This window comes from Capricornis sumatraensis, chromosome 8, assembly GCF_032405125.1.
Source record: "Capricornis sumatraensis isolate serow.1 chromosome 8, serow.2, whole genome shotgun sequence".
NCBI lineage: Eukaryota > Metazoa > Chordata > Mammalia > Artiodactyla > Bovidae > Capricornis > Capricornis sumatraensis.
The window spans coordinates 91649132-91657410 of record NC_091076.1 but is presented as its reverse complement, the minus strand read 5'-3'; positions in this window follow the sequence as shown (position 1 = coordinate 91657410).

Genomic DNA, 8279 nt, shown 5'->3' with positions numbered 1-8279 from the left:
CAACAAAAGAGTCTGAAATGCAGTACTTGGATGCAATCTCAAAAGCAATAGAATGGGACTGAGCATAAAGATGGTGGAGGAATAGGACAGGAAGACCACTTTCTCCCTCACAAATTCCTCAAAAGAACATTTCAACGCTGAGCAAACTCCACAAAACAACTTCTGTAGGCTGGCAGAGGACATCAGGCAACCAGAAAAGCAGACCATTGTCTTCAAAAACAGGTAGGAAAAAATATAAAAGATGAAAAAGGAGACAAAGGAGGTGGGAAGGGAGCTCCGTCCTGGGAAGGGAAGCCCGTCCCGGGAAGGGAATTTTAAGAAGAGAGGTTTCCAAACACCAGGAAACACTCTCCCTGCCGAGTCTGTGGCGAGTCTTGGAAACACAGAGGGCAACATAACAGGAAGGAAAAATAAAGAAATAATTAAAACCAAGAGATTACAAGCCTAACAGTAACTCCCCCAGTGGAAAAGCAGCACAGACGCCTGCATCCTCCATTGGGAAGTGGGGGCAGGGCAGGGACGCGCGGGAGGCGCGGGCTGCAGTGCTTTGTAAGAATCCGGCAGGAACACCCCACGCGCAACCAGAACGATCTAACTGGGGCTAGCTAACCAGACTGTGGGATAGCTACCGCACGAAAAGCTCGAACATAAGACACCGCCAGGCCCGAGCACAGAACAAAGGACGGAACAGAAAAAGCCGGCTGCAGACCATCCCCCGCTGGGGACAGGCAGCCAGAGCCGTAAGGACTGGAAAGGGGCAATTGCAGACCTGGAGAGACTTTACTTACCTAACTGCAAGCAGGCTTCTTTGCTAAGACTTCTGGGGGTGCTGGACAGTCACAATCTGCCTCACGGGCGACGCCAGCGGTCCACCCAGAAAGCTGAGCAGCAGCAGCAGAAAAGGTGACAAGCCGCGGCGATCGCGCTCACCAAACTCCTGAGCTACTCGGACCTGGGAAGGGCACAAAGCGCAGTCCCAGCCGAATCTATGCCTCTGAGGGCTGCCTGAGCGCCGAACCTGAGCGGCTTGGACCGGGGAAGTGCACGCAGCCGAGGGCCGGCCCCAGACGGTTCCCGGCTGAGCATCGTAGAGCCGGAGTGGTTTGTGCGCTGCGAGAAGGGACAGGTCAAGCGGGGCTGAGACACTGTGTGCACACGACAGTGCTATTTGTTTGCAGCATCCCCCCTCTCCACAGCGCGACTGAACTAGTGAGCCTAAAAAACCAGCAAACGGAAGAAGTTAAACAGAGGGAACCACCTTGGAAGTGATCCCACACGGCCCAAAACATCAGAGAAAGGCCAGATATATTTTTACTATTTTTAAAATCATTCCTTTTTTTTTTCTAACTTTTTTTTAATTGTTAAGTCTTCTATTTCTCCTCTAATTTTTATTACTATAACCTATTATTACTATTTTAAAAAAAAAAAGACTTTTTTTTTTTTTTTAAGGCAAACACCATATATAGCCTTTGGATGGTTGTTGGTGGTTTTTTGTTTTTTGTTTTGTTTTGTTTTTTTTTTAATAATTCTTGTTTTTTTTTTTTCTTTCTGTCTTTCCTCCTTTTTCCTTCTGCTTCTTTTCTTTAATATTGTATTTTTGAAAATCCAACCTCTACTCTAGATTTTTAATCTTTGCTCTTAGGTTTTTGTTGTCAATTTTGTACATTTAAAAACCCAAACTTCACTACCCAAGTTTACCTGAGAGCGAGATTACTGGCTTGACCACTCTCTTCTCCTTTGGACTCTCCTTTTTCTCCACCAGGTGGCCTCTGTCTCTTTTCTCCCCCATCTCTTCTCTATCCAACTCTGTGAATCTCTGTGTGTTCCAGACGGTGGAGAACACCTAAGGAACTGGTTACTGGCAGGATTTGTCTCTCTCCTTCTCATTCCTCTCTCTTATCCTCCTGGTCACCTCTGTCTACTTCCTCCCTCTCCTCTTCCCCGTATAACTCCGTAAATACCTCTGAGCGGTCCAGACTATGGAATGCACATAAGGAAGTGACTACTGGCTAGCTTGCTCTCTCCTCTTTTGATCTCACAGCATCTCATTCCAGTTACCTCTAACTACCCCCTCCATCTTCTCTTCTTGTAACTCAGTGAACCTCTCTGAGTGTCCCTCAATGTGGAGAAACTTTTCATCTTTAACCTAGATGTTTTATCATCAGTGCTGTATAGATGGAGAAGTCTAGAGGCTACTGTAAAAATAAAACTGAAGACCAGAAGCATGAGGCTTAAATCCAAAGCCTGAAAACATTAGAGAATTCTTGAATTCAGGGAACATTAAGCAATAGGAGCTCATCAAATGCCTTCATACCTACACTGAAACCAAGCACAACCCAAGGGCCAACAAGTTCCAAAACAAGACATACCACTCAAATTCTCTAGCAACACAGGAACACTCCCCTGAGCTTCAATATACAGGCAGCTCAAAATTATTCCAAAACCTTTGATGTCTCATAACCCATTACTGGTCACTCCACTGCACTCCAGAGAGAAGAAACCCAGCTCCACCCACCAGAACTCCAACACAAGCCTCCCTAACCAGGAAACCTTGACAAGCCACTGACAGAACCCCACCCACAGTGAGGAAGCTCCATAATAAAGAGAACTCCACAAATACCAGAATATAAAAAGACCACCCCAAAGGCAGCAATATAACCAAGATGAAGAGACAGAGGAATACTCAGCAGGTAAAGGAACAGGAGAGTTGCCCACCAAACCAAACAAAAGAGGAAGAAGTAGGGAATCTACCTGAGAAGGAATTCCGAATATTGATAGTGAAAATGATCCAAAATCTTGAAATCAAAATGGAATCACAGATAAATAGCCTAGAGACAAGGATTGAGAAGATGCAAGAAAGGGTTAACAAGGACCTAGAAGAAATAAAAAAGAGTCAAAATATAATGAATAACGCAATAAATGAGATCAGAAACACTCTGGAGGCAACAAATAGTAGAATAATGGAGGCAGAAGATAGGATTAGTGAAATAGAAGATAGAATGGTAGAAATAAATGATTCAGAGAGGAAACAAGAAAAACGAATTAAAAGAAACGGGGACAATCTCAGAGACCTCCAGGACAATATGAAACGCTCCAACATTCGAATTATAGGAGTCCCAGAAGAAGAAGACAGAAAGAAAGATCATGAGAAAATCCTTGAGGAGATAATAGTTGAAAACTTCCCTAAAATGGGGAAGGAAATAACCACCCAAGTCCAAGAAACACAGAGAGTTCCAAATAGGATAAACCCAAGGCAAAACACCCCAAGACACATATTAATTAAATTAACAAAGATCAAACACAAAGAACAAATATTAAAAGCAGCAAGGGAAAAACAACAAATAACACACAAGGGGATTCCCATAAGGATAACAGCTGATCTTTCAATAGAAACTCTTCAGGCCAGGAGGGAATGGCAAGACATACTTAAAGTGATGAAAGACAATAACCTACAGCCCAGATTACTGTACCCAGCAAGGATCTCATTCAAATACGAAGGAGAAATCAAAAGCTTTACAGACAAGCAAAAGCTGAGAGAATTCAGCACCACCAAACCAGCTCTCCAACAAATTCTAAAGGATATTCTCTAGACAGGAAACACGAAAAGGGTGTATAAACCCGAACCCAAAACAATAAAGTAAATGGTAACTGGATCATACTTATCAATAATTACCTTAAACGTAAATGGGTTGAACGCCCCAACCAAAAGGCAAAGACTGGCTGAATGGATACAAAAACAAGACCCCTCTATATGCTGCTTACAAGAGACCCACCTCAAAACAAGGGACACATACAGACTGAAAGTGAAGGGCTGGAAAAAGATATACCACGCAAATAGAGACCAAAAGAAAGCAGGAGTGGCAATACTCATATCTGATAAAATAGACTTTAAAACAAAGGCTGTGAAAAGAGACAAAGAAGGCCACTACATGATCAAAGGATCAATCCAAGAAGAAGATATAACAATTATAAATATATATGCACCCAATATAGGAGCACCGCAATATGTAAGACAAATGCTAACAAGTATGAAAGGGGAAATCAACAATAACACAATAATAGTGGGAGACTTTAATACCCCACTCACACCTATGGACAGATCAACTAAACAGAAAATTAACAAAGAAACGCAAACTTTAAATGATACATTAGATCAATTAGACCTAAGTGATATCTATACGACATTTCACCCCAAAACAATGAATTTCACCTTTTTTTCAAGTGCTCATGGAACCTTCTCCAGGATAGATCACATCCTGGGCCATAAATCTAAACTTGATAAATTCAAAAAAATCGAAATCATTCCAAGCATCTTTTCTGACCATAATGCACTAAGATTAGATCTCAATTACAGGAGAAAAACTACTAAAAATTCCAACATATGGAGGTTGAACAACACACTTCTGAACAACCAACAAATCACAGAAGAAATCAAAAAAGAAATCAAAATATGCATAGAAACTAATGAAAATGAAAACACAACAACCCAAAACCTGTGGGACACTATAAAAGCAGTGCTAAGAGGAAAGTTCATAGCAATACAGGCATACCTCAAGAAACAAGAAAAAAGTCAAATAAATAACCTAACTCTACAACTAAAGCAACTAGAAAAGGAAGAATTGGAGAACCCCAGAGTTAGTAGGAAGGAAAGAAATCTTAAAAATTAGGGCAGAAATAACTGCAAAAGAAACAAAAGAGACCATAGCAAAAATCAACAAAGCCAAAAGCTGGTTCTTTGAAAGGATAAATAAAATTGACAAACCATTAGCCAGACTCATCAAGAAGCAAAGAGAGAAAAATCAAATCAATAAAATTAGAAATGAAAATGGAGAGATCACAACAGACAACACAGAAATACAAAGGATCATAAGAGACTACTATCAGCAGTTGTATGCCAATAAAATGGACAACGTGGAAGAAATGGACAAATTCTTAGAAAAGTACAATTTTCCAAAACCGAACCAGGAAGAAATAGAAAATCTTAACAGACCCATCACAAGCACGGAAATTGAAACTGTAATCAGAAATCTTCCAGCAAACAAAAGCCCAGTTCCAGACGGCTTCACAGCTGAATTCTACCAAAAATTTCGAGAAGAGCTAACACCTATCCTACTCAAACTCTTGCAGAAAATTGCAGAGGAAGGTAAACTTCCAAACTCATTCTATGAGGCCACCATCACCCTAATACCAAAACCTGACAAAGATGTCACACACAAAAAATAAAACTACAGGCCAATATCACTGATGAACATAGATGCAAAAATCCTCAACAGAATTCTAGCAATCAGAATCCAACAACACATTAAAAAGATCATACACCATGACCAAGTGGGCTTTATCCCAGGGATGCAAGGATTCTTCAATATCCGCAAATCAATCAATGTAATTCACCACATTAACAAATTGAAAAATAAAAACCATATGATTATCTCAATAGATGCAGAGAAGGCCTTTGACAAAATTCAACAGCCATTTATGACAAAAACTCTCCAGAAAGCAGGAATAGAAGGAACATACCTTAACATAATAAAAGCTATATATGACAAACCCACAGCAAACATTATCCTCAATGGTGAAAAATTGAAAGCATTTCCCCTAAAGTCAGGAACAAGACAAGGGTGTCCACTTTCACCGCTACTATTCAACATAGTTCTGGAAGTTTTGGCCACAGCAATCAGAGCAGAAAAAGAAATAAAAGGAATCCAAATTGGAAAAGAAGAAGTAAAACTCTCACTGTTTGCAGATGATATGATCCTCTACATGGAAAACCCTAAAGACTCCACCAGAAAATTACTAGAGCTCATCAACGAATATAGTAAAGTTGCAGGATATAAAATCAACACACAGAAATCCCTTGCATTCCTATACACTAATAATGAGAAAGTAGAAAAAGAAATTAAGGAAACAATTCCATTCACCATTGCAACGAAAAGAATAAAATACTTAGGAATATATCTACCTAAAGAAGCTAAAGACCTATATATAGAAAACTATAAAACACTGATGAAAGAAATCAAAGAGGACACTAATAGATGGAGAAATATACCATGTTCATGGATCAGAAGAATCAATATCGTGAAAATGAGTATACTACCCAAAGCAATTTACAAATTGAATGCAATCCCTATCAAGCTACCAGCCATATTTTTCACAGAACTAGAACAAATAATTTCAAGATTTGTATGGATATAAAAAAACCTCGAATTGCCAAAGCAATCTTGAGAAAGAAGAATGGAACTGGAGGAATCAACTTGCCTGACTTCAGGCTCTACTACAAAGCCACAGTCATCAAAACAGTATGGTACTGGCACAAAGACAGACATATAGATCAATGGAACAAAATAGAAAACCCAGAGATAAATCCACACACATATGGTCACCTTATCTTTGACAAAGGAGGCAAGAATATACAATGGAGTAAAGAAAATCTCTTTAACAAGTGGTGCTGGGAAAACTGGTCAACCACTTGTAAAAGAATGAAACTAGATCACTTTCTAACACCGCACACAAAAATAAACTCAAAATGGATTAAAGATCTAAATGTAAGACCAGAAACTATAAAACTCCTAGAGGAGAACATAGGCAAAACACTCTCAGAGATAAATCACAGCAGGATCCTCTATGATCCACCTCCCAGAATTCTGGAAATAAAAGCAAAAATAAACAAATGGGATCTAATTAAAATTAAAAGCTTCTGCACAACAAAGGAAAATATAAGCAAGGTGAAAAAACAGCCTTCTGAATGGGAGAAAATAATAGCAAATGAAGCAACTGACAAAGAACTAATCTCAAAAATATACAAGCAACTTATGCAGCTCAATTCCAGAAAAATAAACGACCCAATCAAAAAATGGCCCAAAGAACTAAATAGACATTTCTCCAAAGAAGACATACGGATGGCTAACAAACACATGAAAAGATGCTCAACATCACTCATTCTCAGAGAAATGCAAATCAAAACCACAATGAGGTACCACTTCACACCAGTCAGAATGGCTGCGATCCAAAAATCTACAAGCAATAAATGCTGGAGAAGGTGTGGAGAAAAGGGAACCCTCCTACACTGTTGGTGGGAATGCAAACTAGTACAGCCACTATGGAGAACAGTGTGGAGATTCCTTAAAAAATTGCAAATAGAACTACCTTATGACCCAGCAATCCCACTGCTGGGCATACACACCGAGGAAACCAGAACTGAAAGAGACACATGTACCCCAATGTTCATCGCAGCACTGTTTATAATAGCCAGGACATGGAAACAACCTAGATGTCCATCAGCAGATGAATGGATAAGAAATCAGTGGTACATATACACAATGGAGTATTACTCAGCCATTAAAAAGAATTCATTTGAATCAGTTCTGATGAGATGGATGAAACTGGAGCCGATTATACAGAGTGAAGTAAGTCAGAAAGAAAAGCACCAATACAGTATGCTAACACATATATATGGAATTTAGAAAGATGGCAATGATGACCCTGTATGCAAGACAGGAAAAAAGACACAGCTGTGTATAACGGACTTTTGGACTCAGAGGGAGAGGGAGAGGGTGGGATGATTTGGGAGAATGGCATTCTATCATGTATACTATCATGTAAGAATTGAATCACCAGTCTATGTCTGACGCAGGATACAGTATGCTTAGGGCTGGTGCATGGGGATGACCTACAGAGATGTTATGGGGAGGGAGGTGGGAGGGGGGTTCATGTTCGGGAACACATGTAAGAATTAAAGATTTTAAAATCAAAAAAATAAAATAAAATTTTATTGCAAGACAAAAAAATAAAAAAAAATAAAAGATATATATGACAAAAAAAAAAAAAAGCAATAGAATGATCTCAGTTTATTTCCAAGGCAAACCATTCAACATCATAGTAAACCAAGTATATGCCCCAGCCACTGATGCCTAAGAAGTTGAAGTCGACTGGTTCTATGAAGACCTATAACACCTTCTAGAACTAACACCAAAAAAAAAAAAAAAAAATCGTTTTCGTCATAGAGGACTGAAATGCAAAAGTAGGAAGTCCAGAGATACCCAGAATAACAAGCAAGTTTGGCCTTGGAGTATAAAATGAAGAAGGGCAAAGGGTTTTGTCAAGAGAACATGCTGGTCATAGCAAGTATGCTTTTCCAACAACCCAAGAGATGACTCTACACACAGACATCACCAATGTGATGGTTGGTCAGTACCCAAATCAGATTGATTATGTTCTTTGCAGCCAAAGATGGAGAAGCTCTATATAGTCAGCGAAAACAAGACCTGGAACTGACTGTGGCT